The sequence below is a fragment of the Panthera pardus genome, unplaced genomic scaffold (genome assembly GCF_024362965.1).
Source record: "Panthera pardus isolate Hobbes unplaced genomic scaffold, ASM2436296v1 HiC_scaffold_18, whole genome shotgun sequence".
NCBI lineage: Eukaryota > Metazoa > Chordata > Mammalia > Carnivora > Felidae > Panthera > Panthera pardus.
The window spans coordinates 23489890-23508336 of NW_026526743.1; the positions used below are offsets into that span (position 1 = coordinate 23489890).

Consider the following 18447-nt stretch of genomic DNA (forward strand, 5'->3'; position numbering starts at 1 on the left):
TTCAGCAAATCTTGTTAGTTTACCTTCAAAATCTAACCAAAATTTCCTAGTCACCCCATCATTTCTAACCTAGGTTACTGCAGAAGTTTCCTAACTGGCCTCCTTGTTTGGCCCTTTACCTCTGTAGTCTACTCCAGAGTGATTATTTTTATTTATTTTTACTTCTTTGTCTTTATTAAACTGGACAATCCCCCAATTTGACTCAAGTATAGAAAATACTATGTTTCCCAGACTTTGTTTTGGAGTATTAAAAATATCTGTATTGTACATATTACAACCATATTAGGTTGTAAAGCATGCAACATGAAGGGTTTTGTGTGTGTGTGTGTGTGTGTGTGTGTGTGTTGTTTTGTTTTGTATTTTTTTTTTTTTAGTTTTTATTTTAATTCCAGATTTCAAACTACATCACAAAGCTGTAGTAATCAAAACAGTATGGTTCTGGCACAGTAATAGACACATAGATTAATGGAACAGAACAGAAAGCACAGAAATGAACTCACAACTATATGGTCAATTAATCTTTGACAAAGCAGGAAAGAATATATGATGAAAAAAAGACAGTTTCTTCAATAAATTGTGTTGAGAACACAGGACAGCAACATGCAAAAGAAAGAAATGGGACCATTTTCTCACACCATACACAAAAATAATTCAAAATGGATTAAAGACCTAAATGGGAGACCTAAACTATAAATATCCTAGAAGAGAACACAGGCAGTAACCTCTTTGACATTGGCCATGGCAAGTTTTTTTCTAGATATAGCTTCTGAGGGAAGGGAAACAAAAGCAAAAATAAACTATTGGGACTTCATAAAAAAAAAAAAAAAACTCCTGCAAAATGATCATTATTTAAGGTACCCACTTGCTTCCCATCCATTCAGAGTAAAAGCTGAAGTCCATACAATGTCTACATGTTCTTCCCTACCATTCTCATCTCATGTACTATTCTCTCCTCTCTTGTTATGCCACACAGGTCTTCTTAAAGAGTCTAGGCACACTGCTGCCTCAGGGCCTTTGCACTGGCTGTTCATTATGCCTGGAATATTCTTCCTTTAACTTCCTTTGCTTCATCACCTTCTTCACAACTTTCTTAAAAATCCCTACCATATGATTGTGATGCTATTCCTGTCCACTCTATTTTAGTCATGTCTTTCCCTCCTCCCCTACCCTGTTTTTCCCCAAGCACTTATCATCATCTTACATCCTACATATTGTACTACACTTTTCTATTTATTGTCCACATTAACTGAGTAGACTCTAAATTCCATAAGGGAAAGGATTCTAATCCTGGAATATAGATGAGTACCCAGTACAAGAAATTGACTCAATATCTATCTATCTATCTATCGATCTATTTACCTATCTATCATCTATTTTTATTTATATTGAAGTTAGTTAACATACAGTATAGTCTTTCCTTCAGGAATAAAACCCAGTGATTCATCTCTTACATATGTACTCAGTACTTATCCTGAAAAGTGCCCTCCTTAAGGCCCATCACCCACTTAACTCACCCCCCATAACCTCCCACTCCAACAACCCCCAATTTGTTCTCTATATTTAAGAGTCTCTTATGATTTGCCTCCCTCTCTGTTTTTATTTTTCCCTACTCTCCCCCATGTTCATCTGTTGGGTTTCTCAAATTCCACATATGAGTGAAATCTTATGATATCTGTCTTTCTCTGACTGACTTATTTCGCTTAGCATAATACCCTCCAGTTTTATTCACATTGTTGCAAATGGTAAGATTTCATTATTTTTCATTGTCAAGGAGTATCCCATTGTATAATTTCATTGTATTGAATAGTATCCCATTGTCTAACCCTCAGCCCAGAGAGGAGGCCAACTCTCTCCCCAAAGACCTGGACCAGCCTACACACAACTTCTTCTGCTGGGAAAGTTCAAATGCCCTGAGCCTCTGGATATCCACATAGTTCTAAAACCAAATTAATTAGTTAATAGTGGGCCCTGTGGCAAAACCTCTCCCACAGTCACAAGGTCTGGACACGACTCCCAGGTTGAAGGCAGAGGATGTGTCTCTGAGACACTCTCTGAATGGATTCAGGGAAGGACTTATTTCTAAAAAAAAAAAAAAAAGGTGCAAAGAAGTGTAAAGGTGTATATGGAAAGAAAGAGTCCTTCAGACATTGGAAGGGAATTATGTGGAGAAGGCAGTGCCCAGCACAATCTCCTAACAACCTGGCTGTGTGAAAAAGAAGAAACATCTGAGGGCTTAGGGAAAAAATCCCTCTAACAGTCTCTATGTGGGAGCCCTATCAGCAACAGGCCTGTCTTCTTCTTTCAGAAGGACTGGAGAGCCCTGGAGCTTTGTCTGCTTTCTTGCTTTTCCCATCAGGGAGTGGAGTGAACAGTGACTGTGCTGCACTGTGAGTTGAGCCCAGCTGTTGATCCAAAGTGTGAGAATGGGCATTGGTGCCATCTTCCTCTAAAGGGCTCTTTCCTTGATGATCAGTTCCTGAGCTTACTGCTCCTGTGTGAACTGTCTGCTTTGCAGGATGAAGTCACTGAATTTATACAGGCTATTGAGTCAAGCTGGCTCCTACCCACCCCACCCACATTCCAGAGAAAGCCTACCACCAAGCTTAGGGATCCGAGGGCTTCTCCTTTGGGATATCAGATGGTGATAGCTGTAACTGAGTGCAGAACAGAGTGGGAATCATCCGCCCATCCCTTTGTGCTGGCTGAGTGAATGCCAGCTTCTTGGCTCCAAAGGGTGAAGAAAGATATAGCTACAAGTGCAGTAAGGGGAAGGGAATGGCCACACAGGGGACCAAAGTTGGTTTGCCATTTCCATCCAATGGGAATGTGATCAATGTAGAAAGATGTTTAACTTCATTTCTCCTCTGCCCAGAAAATGGTCTACCTCCCTCCTAATACCTCTGGCTCAGCCTCCACGCAAACAGTTCTCAACCAGATCTCTTCCAATGCCTTAGGGCTCTGGATGTCCATGTAGTCCTGAAACCAAAATTCCAGGGACACTGTGTCTCAACCTATCTCACAGTCAAAAGGGCTGGACCAGATTTGACATTTGCAAGCAGAAGATATTACTCTGGAAAACTGAATTTATATGCACCTCAAGAAAAAACCTAGATTGATAATAAAGCAATGTGGTGAAAATGGATACATGCAAGGCCAGAGTTCTTCATTATGGGTGAGATTGGATAGTGTTGAGAATGGACTGACTAGCAGAATGTATTAGCAAGGTGGCTGCATCAGGAATCAGAAGAACCTTGTGTGGGTTTTGGCTAAGGAGTACTCTACAGGCTGTCTCTTGGCTCCCTGTGAGCAAGAGGCCCACATTCTACCTTAAGAAAGTGAGGGAAACCTTTGGCTTTTGTCATGCTTCTGCCCCTAAGATCAGTAGATAGGAGCAGGGGTGATTCTGGGGTATATATCAATTACATATTCTTAATCCATTCATCAGTTGATGGACATATTTTCCATACCTTGACTATTGTCAATAGCATTGCTATGAATACTGGGGTACATGTGCCCCTATGGATGAGCACTCCTGTATCCTTTGGATAAATTCCTGGTAGTGCAATTGCTAGGATGTAGGGTAGCTCTATTTTTAATTTTTTGAGGAAATTCCACACTGTTTTCCAGAGTGGTTGCACCCACCAGTTTTCATTTTCACCAACAGTGCAAAAGGTTTCCCCTATCTCCACATCCTCACCAATATCTGCTGTTTCCTGAATTGTTAATTTTAGTCATTCTGACAGGTGTGAGGTTGATTTATATTTTCCTGATGATGAGTGATGTTGAACATCTGTTTTCCATCTGGATACCTTCTTTGGAAAAGTGTCTATTCATGTATTCTGCTCATTTCTTCACTGTATTATTTGCTTTTTGGGTGTTGAGTTTAATAAATTCTTTATAGATATGGATACTAACCCTTTACCTCTGATATGTCATTTACAAATATCTCCTCACATTCTGTCAGTTGCCTTTTACCTTTGCTGATTGTTTCCTTCATTGTGCAGAAGCTTTTTATTTTGATGAGCTCCCAGTAGTTCATTTTTGCTTTTGTTTCCCTTGCCTCCAGAGACATGTTGAATAAGAAGTTGCTGTGGCCTATGTCAAAGAGGTTGCTGCCTGTTTTCTTCTGTAGGATTTTGATCGTTTCCTGTCTCACATTTAGGTCTTTCATTCATTTTAAATTTATTTTTGTGTGTGGGGTAAGAAAGTGGTCCGGTTTCATTTTTCTGCATGTTGTTGTCCAGTTTTTCCAGCACCATTTGCTAAAGAGACTGTCTTTTTTCCATTGGATACTTTTTCCTGCTTTGTTGAAGATCAGTTGGCTATATAATTGTGGATCCATTTCTGGGTTCTCTATTCTATTCTATTGATCTATGTGTCTGTTTTTGTGCCAATACCATGCTGTCTTGATGATTACAGCTTTGTAATACAGGTTAAAGTCTGAAACTGTGGTACTTCCAGCTTTGGTTTTCTTTTTCAACATTACTTTAGCTATGTGGAGTCTTTTGTGGTTCCATACACATTTTAGGACTGTTTGTTCTAGTTCTGTGAAGAATGCTGGTATTATTTTGCTAGGAATTACATTGCTTTGGGTAGTATTAACATTTTAACAATATTTAACAAATTGCTTTGGGTAGTATTAACATTTTAACAATATTTAACAAATATCCAATTTTTCCCATTTCTTTGTGTCATCTTCAATTTCTTTCATAAGTTTTCTATGGTTTTAGTGTACATATCTTTTACCTGTCTGGTTAGGTTTATTCCTAGGTATCTTATAGGTTTTGGTGCAATTGTAAATGGGATCAATTCCTTAATATCTCTTTCTGTAGCTTCATTATTGGTGTATAGAAATGCAATCAATTTCTGTACATTGATTTTATATCCTGAAACTGCTGAATTCATGTGTCAGATCTAGAAGGCTTTTGCTGGAGTCTTTTGGGTTTTCTACATAGAGTATCATGTCATCTGTGAAGAGTGAAAGTTTGACTTCTTCTTTGCCAATTTGGATGACTTTTATTTTGTTTTGTTGTCTGATTGCTGAGACTAGGACTTCCAATACTATGTTGAATAACGTCATGAGAGTGGACAACCCTGTCGTGTTCCTGATACTAGGGGGAAAGCTCTCAGTATTTCCCCATTGAAGATGATATTATCTGTGGGCCTTTTATATATGGCTTTTATGATGTTAAGTTATGTTCTTCTATCCTGAATTTCTTGGGGGTTTTTATCAAGAAAAGATGCTGTATTTTGTCAAATGCTTTTTCTGCATCTATTGATGGGATCCTATGGTTCTTAAACTTTTATATATACATTGTATATAATTTATATATATATATATATATATATATATATATATATATAATAAGAATTGACCAAAAACAAATCAGAAACTCTGAGCCTGATTCCAAAAGAAAAAAAAGAAGAGGGAGGAAAGAAAAAGAAAAAAAAAAAAAACAAAAACCACAACAAAAAAGGAAACAGTTGTCTGTTGGTGGCTGTGCTGGTCTGGAAGAGAGACTGGCTGTGTTGAGTCAGTCAGACCCACTCAAGTAAGCAAGCAGTTGGCAGGCAAGGAGGGGAGGAGTTTGATGTAAGCAGGTCCTGCCTCCACGGGGGCCTCTGTGCTGCTCTCTGAAGTCCCACCATGTTGGTGTTGGAAGGGAAAATGGTGACGCTCCAATCTCTCCTCCTTGGACCAGGCATCTCCACCCACACTGTTCAGGTAGCCCTCAGAGAATAGAGGATGGTCAACTTGTCCTGCTCTACAGTTCTCCTGCACTTTCTAGGTGATCAGCTGGGATTCAAAACAAGAAATCTTAAAGGACCCAGCTCCGTGTAGCTCCTCTCCCCTGTTCCAGAGTAGAGCCACTCCACTCTGCTGATAAAAGGCTTTTGGCTGGTACCTGCAAGGTCTATTGTCCTTGGGGAGGCAATAAACCCTTTTCCCAAAGTACTCCAGGAAGGGGACTTTTGTCTCTCTGTGTGCCTCTGAGATCACTACACTGGGCTATACATACCGGGGCTGGCTCCCTCCTCCTCAGGAGTGTGTGCCATGGCTTCCAGTTCTGTTCCAGAGGAAGTCATGCACTTTGAAACCTTGGAGTTTCAGCTCCTAAGGCTGTTTGAAAAAAAAGAAACTGGCACTCTCCATACTTCTCATTCCCCTGTCTGTGGTCCAGAAAGGTTTTCCTCTTGTTCTAATCAATGCTGCATTTTCACAACCCTTCTCTCTTTCTCTCCCTGGTGTCTCCACAGAAAGGGTTCCCTCTCCTCTGTGCCTATGCTGTTTTATTTCCCCAAATTCACATACACACATCTCAATCTTGCCAAGCTGTCTCCCTCCAACTGGGGAGATCCTTCTGCCACTACACAGATTGATTTCCTGGGAGTTCCAAATGATATCCCCTCAATACAGCTGTATTTGAGGGATGAGGAAATCCTGGTCCCCCTACTTCTGTGCCACCTTAACTCCATCCTCAATAAACATTTATTGAATGACTACTAATGCATTATATTTAGGTTGATATAAAGCAACTAGATTCTGAGGTGCATGGTGGTAGGTACTGAAAGAGATGACTCTTGATGAACATATAATGGTTTATGGGAAAACAGAGGATCCAAAGAAACTAAACTCAAACCAACGAGGCTCACAGATTCCTCTTCAGCTTCAGCAGCATTCTTGTTACAACATTTCTATTCTCTCCCCCTTTGGATGCTGACTTGTATTTCTGTTAGAACATTTGCAGGAAGCAACTGTTTTTTGCCTATTTTCTCCTCACTGTGATAATAGCACCTTGCTTTTCTCTGAGGGCATTACCCATCCTCAGAGTTCAGTCCATGACTTTTGGATGGAGCCATGATCTTCTTTCCCCAGGCTCTTGGAGTGAGTCATGGACCAGTCCTGGGCAATGAAATATTCCATCTCCCTGAATGGCTATTAGATTAGGGATGGCTTCATAATTCAAGTTGATCCAGTTAGAACAAGCAAATTCTGAGATATTTGCTAGAAGCATAAGAGAAACTTTTTTTTGAGATTGTAGTAAGACTAATGTAAACTTGACCTATAGGAATCTATCATGTAGAGACAGTCTATCTGAGAATAAAGCCAACATAGGAAAGGAGAGTAGAGAGATACAGACTGATTTCTGACAATAATGTTTAATCTCCTGGATCCATCTATCCTTAAACCCATCCCAAGCTATTCAGTTATAAGAGCCAATAAATTCCCTTTTTTGATTGAGTTGAAGGAGGTTATGTCACATATAACCAAAGAGTCCTGAGACAGTACTTAGTAATTTTGCCATCAGTTTCTTATGTTCATGGCACTTCCAACTTCCATAGAAGCCTGTTGGATTCATCTTTGCATCTCCAGTTGCACTCATAGTGATCCAGGTAGGAGGTGCTTAATAAATAAATACTGAGATGCATGGATGATGGATGGATGCATGGATAAGGAGAAATGTCCTGGTTCAAATTGTTTATGTTTTCTTTTCTTTTTCTTTTTTAAATATGAAATTTATTGTCAAATTGGTTTCCATACAACACCCAGTGCTCACCCCAACAGGTAAAGCAGGGACTGTAGTTTATCAAATGAAATCTGTAATTGTATGTCCTGTGTCTATAAATTCAATATACTTGAAGGAAAATATTCTTTCAGTTAGTGAAATTTTTAAAAACCATTTTGAAAATGAGTTTCTGGATTATCTTCTGGGGCTAATACTATCAAAGATAAAAATCCGTTATGAGTAGGAAGGCTGTGACAGGATAGTAGACGTTCTGGGATTCTGGCTGGTTTCTTAAGAAATGACATGAATGTATAAGAATGGTTAATTACAGCCAACAAGAGGGAGGTGGTTGTGACTTAAGCTGGTTTGTAGGGTGTGGTTTTGTTTTCTTGTAATTCCTAGAGGCTGTCTGGGGTATAGATGTCACAGATCAGATTGCTCAGTAATCTGATAGTTATCTATACATCCTATCAGTGTACTTTGAATTAAAGACCACTACTTCTTTAGTTTCCTCATATTGAGAGTGCTTGCTATAGTGGTCCCTAGATCTTCCTTCATAACTTTTTTGTGAATGTATGATTATGATAAAATGCTTTTTTATTTTTATTTTTATTATTTTGGGGGGAGCAAATAATTTTTAATTTTTTCTTAAAGCAAATACACCAAAGAATCGTGCAATGCTGCCAGCACTGGATGCAATCCTGACCCACAAGTCTGCACACTTCTTTGTAGCTGGTCCTGTGATAGCAGAAGCTTTCATTTCACCTTTGTTGTTTACTATGATCCCTGTGATATCCTCAAATAGAGAAACATGCCTTCTTTTCTTCGGTATGAATCTCGTTGTCGAATTACCACTGCTGGATGTAACTTCTTTCTCAACTCTGGTTTGCCTTTGTTCACTGTGGCCATCACCATGTCCCCCACAGCAGCAGCAGGAAGTCTGTTCAGTCGCCTTGATCCCCCTTCACAGAGACGACACACAGATTTTTGTCTCTGTGTTATCAGCATAGTTGATATTGCCTCCTGCCAGAAGACCCAGAGAAATTTGGAATTTCCCACTGGACCACACACCATGTCCTCACTTTGACATCTTGAACACCAGAAAGGGACAGAAAAAGCAAAATGTTTTTTAACTAATTGCTTAAATGGAATTATTTTACATTGTTTTGCATATTAAAATGGATACCTCATTCAAAGGCTTAATTTATTCCTCAGCCTCCATTAAATCCCTTGTTTTAATGTTAAATTAATGTTAACTTAATTTTCAAATACCACCAAAAAGCCTGTGGTAGCTTTGTTAGTGATAAACTCATTCTAACGCTGTCAATTTTCTCTTAAGTCTTTGTTCAAATGTTCTTGCCACCAGAAAAACATAAGCAAGACTTTCCTCTAGGCAGACTCATTTTGCTTCCATGCATTCTTCTGTGTTTCCTTGGCCTCAGGATGGCTGATGTTGTTGGGGCAGGTTTTAGGAAAGTCCAAGGTTGTGACAGAATGATGTTGGAACCATTGCCTCCTTGGCTGCAGGTGTGATGAGGTTGCATGAAACCAGGCTCCTTGAAAGTGACTAGCACTTTCCCTGTTCCTGAGAGGCATCTGCTTTCTTATGGCTCACATTTCCTCAGACTTTGCAAGTCAGGTCTGTGACCACTGAAATGGGAAGGAGGATTGCTAGTCCTCCTCCCAGAGGCTGACCTGTGACAGGAACTGTGACTGACCTGTTCGGGGCAGCCATCCAACTGCCTATAGGACCAGCACATGAAAAGCTGATGAGTGAAGTGGCCCTTTGGCAGCAGGAGACTACATACCCTGCAGAGCAAATGGTTGCAGTTAGCTCTGTGCATTCCCAGAGCGGTTGGGTCTTCCTGAGATGCCAATTTTGAACTCTTTTTTTTTTTTTTTGAGGTGGGGGAGGTGGGGGGAGGAAGGGACAGAGAGATTGAGAGTCCCAATTAGGCTCCACACTGTCAGTGCAGAGACCAATGTGGGGCTCCATCTCAGGAACTGCGAGATCATGACCTGAGCTGAAATCAAGAGTCAGATGCTTAACAAACTGAGCCACCCAGGCATCTCTTTAATTTTGAACCTCTGTATGCAGGTACCTAAATCGAAAATATTAGCAACTAACCCAATATTTTATAAAACTCGGTGCAGCACTGTGTGACCTTTCCTTTGTCTCTCACACTTAGTGGTTGAGTTATAGCCCTGTGGAGCCCTGCTCCTCTGTCCTTGGTCTGCTCCTTTAGAACCTCACCCCCTCGCTGGCCTGCTGTGTGAGTTTGGCAGTCATTTGGCTTCTGTGTCTAAGTTCGTTCTCTAAGAACACTTCAGCCCTCCCAGTAATCGAGGGATAATTATAACCATCATGATGCCACCTCCAAGGACTGGGATGAAAATTAATGAAGTGCTTCTCACATGCTCTCAAGCAACTTCAGAAGAAGTTGCTACTTTCTCACAGAATGTTATTCATCCCCTACCAGGTGGGAATTAGAGAACTAATAGGGCAATGTTTCTGGAAGCTTGGCAAGCCTACCATCTGCATCAGGATCCCCTGGGGGAGACAAGGGATTGAGTGGGGGAGGGACTTCCTCCTTGAAATGCAGGTTCCCAGCTCTACTCCACTCCCACAAAATCAGATCCTGAGAGAATGGGGCTTGGGAACTTGTGTTTTAACAAGCACACTCTCACCCCCAGGTGACATTAATGTCATTAAAGTTTGGGGAGGACTTCTGAGCCTTCAGAGGAAAGTGAAGGGGAATTGCTATGAAAAAAAGCTTTGGGTTAAAAGGGGGCATCTCACTCAGCTTCCTTGAGCCTGTGAAAATGGCTTAGTAAGACATTGGAATTATTTAAAATAGAACAAAATGATAAGCCTTGAGATTTTAGGTGGTAAATATAGGTAGTGTGGACAGTTTATGGAGACCTAGAGAGCGGGGTTCAAATTCAGGAATGAGGCCAGAGAAAACTTACTTTTCATCTCTGTGCTTCAGCCTCCCCATATGGTTCAAGGATGAAAGGCTAGGGGTACAACTCTCCCATAGGAGTCTCTTGGGATCAGGGTACCCACATTTAAGCCAGGAAAATGGACTGTGGGTGTGGCTATTGCTACCTGGATCTGCCTGGAATCAAATAGATAAGAAATAAATAGATCTTCCAGAGAGTTCTGCTACCAAAAGAATCACTGACCAGAACAAATAGAGGCCAAGGCTGTTTGCAACTTAACCCTTAAGCCTCCTCTGGCCAGGAAGCAGGCTGAGAAAACTAAACACTTCCCCCAAGTAGAGTATATTCTCTGTTGCCTTTTTTAGAGATGGACAAGAACAGCAGAACAGAAAGGACCTGAAACAAAGGGCTGCAGAAAGCAAGGCCCTAGGGGCCCTCTTGAGGAGCAGGATTGGTGTGCACCCAGTAGGGCAGCTGGAGTGTGCAATGGGTCCATCCCTGTTCCACAGCTGTATGTGGGGTAAGAGAGGCTGCTCCTGCCCACAGAGACAGCCCCAGGAGATGGCCTCCCAGTGATGCCTTGAGGGGGTAGGCCATCTCCCTTGGGCAAGGGGTGTGTGTTCCCCACATGGGAGGAAAGCAAACTTCACATCTGTTACTAGGGGAAAGGCTTAGATGAGAGGATTAGCTTGTTGTTCATGATTATTTGCTTCCCCTCCTGGGGTGGAGGGAATGGGAAGGGGAAAATGAGGATTATTCTTCCCTTTCCATGGATGTTAGGCTTTGGCCAGTGAACTGTGAGTGGATAACTCCTGTTATTTCAGAGCAGAAGCCATGTCTGTTCTCCCTTTGCCAGCATAATTGGCAAAGCTCCAGATAGGACATGCCACTATAACCAAGGCAGAGAAGGAGGGTTGCAGGATCCATGGCTGCCTCCAGCGATGGGCAGTGGGAGCAAGACATAAACTGTAGTTGCTCTAAGCTGGGGTCAGCACCATTTCTGTAAAGGGCCAGGAAGGAAATATTTTAGGGTTTGTGGGTCATGTGGCCTCTGTCACAACTACTCAGTTCTGCTTCTTTATCAGGACATTGGTCATAGACAACATTTAAACAAACAGGCATGGCTGTATTCCAAGGAGACTATTTACAGAGAGTGGGCTGGCTTTGATGCTTGACCATAGTTTACCAACCCCTGCTATAAGACATTGTGATTAGGGGGTCCTTCATTTTCCCTAGGCTGCTGGATCTCATACTTGAACATATATCAGAATCACCTGGGGGCATGTTAGAACACAGATTGCTGGCCCTGCCCAAAGGTTCTGGTAGATATGCCCGTATGGGGGCCCACAGATATACATTTCTAACATGTTTCCAGGTGATGTTGATGCTGCTGATCCTTGACACCTTTTGAGTATCACTGCTCTGGTCCTTCTTGATTGATATATTATTTGTAAACTGGGGATAATATCAGAACCTAGCTCATGGTGGTGGTGTCCTAACTAAAGGAGGTAACGTTGTAACATTATTAGGGGAAGTCCTAGGACTTTGTAAGTTCTCAGTTAGGCACTGTTACCATAACTTACATACAAACACACTCTCTTTCCTGTCTGAAGACACAGACTAATAAATAAAAGGAGGACCGTTTGCTTCACAGGTGAGTCCTCACTTCATCAAAGACTCTACCATAGGATTTATTTAAAAAACACAGTGTTTTAGTCCATTTGCAATGGGCCCTCAATGTCAACTTCATTTCCAACCAGGAAGATTGCTATTACTAAGAACAGGTGGGCCTTTACCATCTCACTGAGAAGGTGGTCATTAGCCCTCTGGCTTCTTTGAGGGCAAGACACTCTAGATAAACTTGATTTCTTCAGGTAAGCACTAAAAACAAAACAAAACAGTTCAACCCAACACAATTTGTGGCCAGGAATGTTACAGCTGTTCTGAGAAGGTATTGTAAGCACTATCAGATGGAGACATAGGTTACAACTGTAGGATTAGGGTGTTCTTGGGAGTCCAGAGGAGATCCCACCAAGCTACCTAACATCTATGACCTGGATCCTCACCTGCAACAGGGATAATATGACTCATCACAGGCTCATTGACAAGATTAAACGAGAGTGTGTGTTTGACGCTTGGGAGTCAGTTACTCTCAGGTTCCTTGCCCTCTTCTTCCTGGAAGTCAGCAGGATGTAGGAATCAAGGATGTAGCCTCTGGATTCAGCTATCTGGGTTCAAAGCTTGCCTCTTCCATTTTGTTGGCTGTGTGTTCCACTCACATTATTTAGCTGTGCAGTCCTCCAGTGACACTATGTTCTCCTCTCAGTGATGATGACTATAACCTTTATTAGACTCACCACATGCCAGGGATTTTGCTAGACAGCCTTTATATCTCCTTTAGTCCTCCACGACACCCTAGAGCAGGTGCTTTTATCACCCCTATTTTATAAATAAGGAAACTAAGCCCTGGGGAAGTTAAATAATTTGCCCAATACAGGCAGTCTGCAGGTTATGAGGGCTGAATTCTGATCTTGTGTTTTGGGAGTAGAGTCCACCCTTTTGGCTGTGACACTGTATTGTTTCAGTCCCAGTTCTTACTCTATCCCCTGGCAGTGTGCTTTGGGGCCCACCTATGTACCCAACCCCCATGAGGCTTCCTTCATCTGTGCCTTCTCAGTAAATGTTTGTTGAGGGAATATAGGAAGGTATAATAAATGCATGTATGAATGTTAATCTGTCTTCAGCCTCTGTGGTGTGTGCCCAGACCTTCCTGGGGAAAGAGGCACAGACACCAGAGTCTTCTTTCACACAGTAGTGCGAAGAACAGACTGTGATCCTGTCTTGGGAGTTGCTCCCAAGTTCCTCCAGGTTCTGGTAACTGTCTCCCACCTGATGTCAGCTGTAGGCACATCACAGTTGGGCCTGAGCATGGTTAATCTTTTTTTCTGTCTCAGCCAGCTAAATCCACATTTGAGTCTCCCAGAAATGCTTCTGAGGATGTACCACCCTCCCCTCCACAAGCACCAGACTTAGTGGTAACACAGGAACTGACAGATCCAGTGCTGAACTGAGGCTGGTTGTTCTCAGGCCTGTGGAGAGAGAAGGATATTACCTTCCCTTCAAGGAGGAGGAGAGAGCAGCCAGTTCCCTGAGCAGGCCAGCTTGGAGGGCACCTCTGGTCAGAAGTGAGGAAAACCAATGTCTCTGTGATTTATGTGAGTTAACAAGGGTCATGTTCTTTCTTGTGCTTCCTATTGGGGGTCTTCTATATGTTAAGCAATTTATGTCAATGATTTTTATATGATTATTATTGTCAAGGAAATTAAAGCCATATTTAGATTGGATGCATTATTCAGTTTCTTCATTTATTTAAAAGTCAGTGTTGATAACCCTCTCTTTTGAAGCAAAGTTGGAAGTACAGGCTACAAATTGGCAAATGAAATCCTAGTTCCAAATAGCACGGTGGCATTTGCAAACCCTGTGGCTTCTAATCTGTGTTTGCTTTGGATGGAATGAGAACTGGGAAAGCTTTGGAAAAGCCATCTGCTCAACTCCCAGAAGCAGGTTTATGCTTCTCATTTGGTCTGAAATTTGGACTTGAGTGGGGGGAGTGAGGGGCATGGTGAACAGTCCTTTTCCTAAACCTACTCATCCCAGATGTCAGGAAGCCATCCTTCTCCACTTCCTGACTCCTCGCTTTCTCAAGGCTCCCTAAGTCATGATCATGTAGCTTAGGGGATGAGATCTGGCATTCCTACTATCTCCACGTCAATTGGGTGTTGTGCCCCTCACCTAGCAGTGCTACCCCTAAGCTGTCTCTTTTTTGTTTTTCCTTCTCTAGTGCAACTTAGCATGTTCATGTCCCAAAAGTCAAGTTCTGGTCAATCCTGTGCTTAGGAAACTTCATTACATCCCTACTGGCTATGTGGCAAAGTCCAGACTTTTTGGTCTCTGGTGCCCTATGCATGCCCTTGTCTCATCAGCACACACCATCGGTCCTGGGCTTCCCTGCCCAAGGGCTTTCTCTGGTCTCTGGAGCCCATGATGCCCACCACACAGAGTTCCAGAAAATTAACACCTCCCTATTCCACCACCCCTGCCCCCTATCATGATAGTGGCCCTGAACTCACGGGAGTTGGTACATAAATACCCAGCTCCCTTGCCTTGCAGCTGGAGGTTCTGCATGGCTTTCAACATTCCCCAGAGGCATCCAACCCCAGTGCCCTCAGAGGTCCCTGGATTGATAACACATTGTTGGCTGTCTTCCTATCCCTGCCTCACTTCCCTTCTCCTCCACCAGTGTTCCCAGACTCCCACTCTCCAAGTCTACTTGTTCTGTGTCTTTGCCCCATAGTGGACTTCTGAAGGAACCCAAACTACAATGCTCCCTGTACTACTTTCCTAGGGCTGCTGTGACAAGTTCCAGACACTGGGTGACTTAAAACATCAGAAATTTATTTTCTCAAGTTCTGGAGACTGAAAAGTCTGAAATCAAGATGTTGGCAGGGTCACACTTTCTGACAGCTCTTGAGGAAAATCCTTTCTTTCCTCTTTTAGTTTTCTGGTGTTTGCTGCCACTCTTTGGTGTTCCTTGGCTTGTAGATACGTGACTCCAGTCATATAGCATCTTCTCCCTATGTCTTCATGTTGTCTCTCTGTGGATGTGTCTCCATCCAAATTTCCCCTTTTTATAAGGAAACCAATTCCATTGGATTAGGGCCCACACTAATGACCTCATTTTTCCTTGATTACTTCTATTTCCAGATAAGGTCACTTTCTGAGTCACTAGAGGTTACTACTTCAACACATATTTATGGGCAACATAGTTCATCCCTGCCTTTCCTCTTGCTCTTTTGGAGCTGACATTTGTTTCTGCTACTTCCTTGTCCCAGGGTAAGAACATCATTCCCTCATTTCTGACTGTGAGACTCAGATGTGTCTTCAATTCTCACCTCTTCTACATATAGCACTTTGGGAATGCTTATCCACAGGCTGTACCCCTGCCTGCCTGGGGCCATGGTGTCTCTGAGGCTTGAGGGTGGGCCCCAGGATGACACAGCTGAGCCCACAGTGGTGACAGGCACAGAGGCACTCTGAAAATACTTCTTGCATGATGGTCAGAAGGATGCTGTAAAACCTCAGTAAGCTAAAATGCTCAGGAAATGGATTATTTTACATTATTTTTGGAATCAACTTGGGCTCAGACAAATAACTATTTTCATTTTCATTTCAACACTTATTGGCATTCTTTCTGAAAGATACATGTCTTCTTTTCTGCCTCAAGAAATCTAGTTTAATAAATACAATTTAACCTTCCTTGGACTTTGGACACTAGCAGCACCTGAGGGTTACAGTGTGAGCATAGCTCTCACATGCAGGCAGCAGATGTAGAAGGGGCAGGTGACTGGGAGGTATCTGTGGGGAGGGAGCAGACCCCAGGAGTGATGTTCCAGGACTACATTACCAGCTTTGTTTTATGTCAGCTGGTACTTTCTCCTCAAAGCCAACTATGGAGAAAAATAATTCTGGTGACCTGAAGGCCATGAGACCTTGAACAACTGGGCCTATACAGACACAGTCATAGGTAGGTCCTAGGAAACATTTGATAGTAAATATGGACAGCAGATGGTTCTATTTGAGATCACAAATCTTACAGTTCTTTGCTGGATTTTTAGGAAAATATAACCAGTCCACAATTCTTTAGAGTCTACTTGATGGAGGCTCATTTCTGTGCTTCCTGAAGTGCATGGGGATAATAAATGGAGGGGCTTATGGAGTTTAGCCCAACATAGCATTGTGGCCCCAGACATGTGAGCACCACTCCCCATTCCTGCAGATCAGAGCCAAAGAATGAGAAAATAAAACCAGTATGCCCTTGAGAACTATGACTGAAAGTTAGCTATGCCCCACCTCCTCACAGACCCCCCCTAAGGGGTTCTGGCTGTTAGAAAAACCAACTCACATTGGGCTCTTAGCACATGGGGACTGATCCCACTTATTATTCCATCTAGCAGTATGGCAGATGCAATCACATTCAATCCCACAAGACCCTTTGGGAAGGACGTTACTACTCCATTCTGGCTGTGAGGAAACAGAGGTCCAGCAGGGTTAGGTAGAGTACCTAAAGTCATGTGGAGAGTGAGATGAGAGTTGGGTCAGGGTGGCCTGCTGGTCCCCAACTTACAGCTGGACATGTTATCTCCCACACTCAGGGCATCTCCAACTGAGTAGAGTGCTGGACCCAAACTTGGGACTCTGATTTGAATTCCATGAGTGAAGGCTCAACAGAAAGCCAATTTCAGAAATCCTTGGCTACCAGCAGAGAGCACATGAAATGAAGAAGGAATGCTAAAATTGGCAAGGCAGAAACTTCCACCCCCAATATTGTCTCATCTCTGGGAATATAAATGATATCTGAGAAACAGCAACTTCTCTGTGCCTTTCCTTCTATCGCCTGTGCTCTGCCTTGGATAAATAATTTACTCTCCAGCAAAGAGAACCAAATTTGATTTATAAACCATAGTTCAGATACATAAGACAACTTGCAAAAATCTGCCTATATAAATCCCAGCCATCCCAGGGGTGTTTATCGTTTTATGCATATGGAGAACAGGGAAACAGAGATATAAGCCTTTTTAATCTGTGTTTATTGAAAAGTGTTTTTGTCTGTGTTTATTGAAAAGTGTTTTTGAACTACAGGCATTCAGGGCCCCAAAGGGAAGCAGTAATGTCTCTGATCCACAAATGACCATGTTTCCTTCAAAGTTCTCCTGCCTCCATGCTTTTCTGCTTGGCTTCCATTTGCCCCAGACCTTTCTTTGCTATCTTTTGAATTCATCCTTCAAAGCCCATGTCAGATGCCAGCCCTGTGTCACTGATGGGCTTTCAAACTCAAACTCTATCCTGGACTCATTGACCTCCCCCTCCCTGCCCCCGACACACACCATCCTCCTTCTTCTCCTACACTCTGTACTCCCTCCTGGTACTTGCCAGGCAGACTCTGCCACGGATTAAAGGTCAGGGAGCACCCTGTGACGTGTTCAGAGAAGGCAACACACCCAGTTCCACCTGGCTCATCCACAAAACCTGGCACCAGTGGGGTGTCTGGCTGTAGCTGCTGAGTTAGGCAAGAATCACCTGAGAGGGAGAGGAGAACAAGTATTCTTCCAGGGCTCACTTAGGTGGGGAGCAGGGCAACGTCTGAGCAGCTCTCTGGCAATAAACAAAAGCCACCCAAATGACAACAAGCAAAGGTTATTTATTCAGAACTCACAATAGCAAGGGAGTCAGCTATTGTCACTTATGTTTTGGCAGCAACTCAAAGACAGGTGCAGGAATGGAAAGTTTTATGGTAGAAAAAGGGAAGGAGTGCTCTGTTGGCACGGGGAAGCTACAAGCAGGCTAACCAGAGGCAGGGAATCCTATGTGATTGCTTAGGGGTGCATATTTGGCTCTCTGGTTGGTGTTAAGTTGGAAGCAAAGACAAAAATTGGAGTTTTGTCAGTTACAAACCACGTCCTGGCCAGTTTAGGCCCATAGTTACAGGGGTTATTGTTTGGCTTACTGGACCAGTTGCTAGAGACAGTGGGCTGACTTCCTCTAAGTCTAACTTGCAGACAGTAAGTTGGCTTGCTGGACTGGTTACTATGGACCATGGATTGGTTTCCTGGGCTAGTTGCTGCAGATTGTGAGTCAGAGTTCTATTTTTATGTTTGGTGTGGCTATTATCTCTTTGTACATTCAATCTCTCAGGCAGTACTTACCCAGCTCTTGCCCATGAGGTCAGGCCACATGGGGCCCCCCACCTGTAAGAAAACAGCCCAGCCAAACAGACTACAAGCTTTTGACCAGACCACAAAGGGCCCAGAACAGTGAGGTGAGACTGTCAGGCAGGGTGGACAGTAAATGACCTAGAACCTAGGAAGACAGTCATCCTGTTAGCCTGGGTTGGGAGCAGAGGAGTAATCCCACCACAGTGCCAAAGAAGGGGGTTTCA

At 42.8% G+C, this 18447-nt stretch overlaps 1 pseudogene; it reads right to left on the reverse strand.

Annotated features, from left to right (window-relative positions):
* Positions 1–8145: 8145 nt before the first annotated feature.
* LOC109251540 (60S ribosomal protein L23-like) lies at positions 8146–8598 on the reverse strand (annotated as a pseudogene).
* Positions 8599–18447: the final 9849 nt, after the last annotated feature.